General features: G+C 63.4%; 1 protein-coding gene across 3 annotated transcripts in view; it reads right to left on the bottom strand.

The window, feature by feature from the left end:
• The window catches only part of LOC112548243, a 9,858-nt gene that overhangs the window by 6,637 nt on the left and 2,103 nt on the right, over nucleotides 1-1,118 (bottom strand). The gene's annotated exons all lie outside the window — the stretch shown is intronic.

The following is a 1,118-nucleotide window of genomic DNA, read 5'->3' as shown; positions in this document are numbered from 1 at the left end:
TCTCCAGCAGCCAGGAATCAAAGCAGGGCAGGATCGGAGCCATCTGGCACTGCAGACCTGGGCAGGCGGGTGCCCCCCAGGACTGCCCAGTGGCTCCCAGTCTCCGTGCACCAGGCTAGGACTGGGCCCAGTTCATGCTGCTTCTCCCCCACCCGCCCCGGTGCCTCTCACCAGATGAGCTGAGCCCCTCCAGCCACCCGTGAGACCAGCAGCCACTCTCCCTGCTAGTAGAGAGACACCCCCCGCCCCGGGTCTCTTGAAGGGGGCTTTAATATCCCCGCCACAAAAGATCGGAGCACCGGGGAACAGGGGCCAGGAGAGCTGAGACCCCAGGGCAGGGGGTGGGGTCCCTGCCCCCCCTGTGCTATAAACCCCCAGAGGCAGAGGCGTTTCTATCCAGGCAGTGCCGAGACCATTGGCTTCATGGATTCTTATCATCTCCTGGGTTCCTGCTGCTCTCTCCACCCCACACGTGTTAATGGGCCACTCTAAAGGCCTTGATGTTGGAGCCGGCCTTGCTTCTGCTCCCTGTTCCCCTTCCTGAGCAATGTCTCTTCTGGGAGGCTGTGGGCTCTTCACCCCTGGCCGGGCTCAAGGCAGCTGCTGGAGGGGTGATGGAGGCGCAGTGATGCCTGTGCTCTGCCGTGGGGATCCCCTGCATCTCTGGGCATTGCTGGTTGCTGCAAGGGGTTGGGAGGGATTTTCCCCCACCCTCCTTGCTGCTCCACCTGTCAGGGGGGTATTAGGGCTCGGGATGGGGCTGGGCTGTGCCAATGCTCCTGGCACCATCCCTGCAGGATCCTGGCTGGAGGGTCTTGCTCTTGCACTCAGGCTCAGCCCAGCACTGGGAAAGGAAGGGGTTTCCCCCCTGACAGACTGGTCCAGACTGGGGGGTTTTGCCCTCCTCTGCAGTGGGGGCACAGCCTGGACCTGGGGTCTCTCTGGTGTCTATGACCCCCCTGGTAGGACGTTGCCCCTCGTGGCACTCCTGCTTTCCCAGGGCAGGTCCAGAAGCGATGTCCGGTGCGGTGTCAGGGCTGGCGGTCGTGCTGCTCAGAGGTTCGATGCTGGATGTGTCTGGGCTGGTTTGGACGAGGCTGAACCTGCCTCGGGTCGGG

This window comes from Alligator sinensis, unplaced genomic scaffold (genome assembly GCF_000455745.1).
Source record: "Alligator sinensis unplaced genomic scaffold, ASM45574v1 scaffold107_1, whole genome shotgun sequence".
Lineage (NCBI taxonomy): Eukaryota > Metazoa > Chordata > Crocodylia > Alligatoridae > Alligator > Alligator sinensis.
This window is presented reverse-complemented; position numbering and strand designations above follow the sequence as displayed.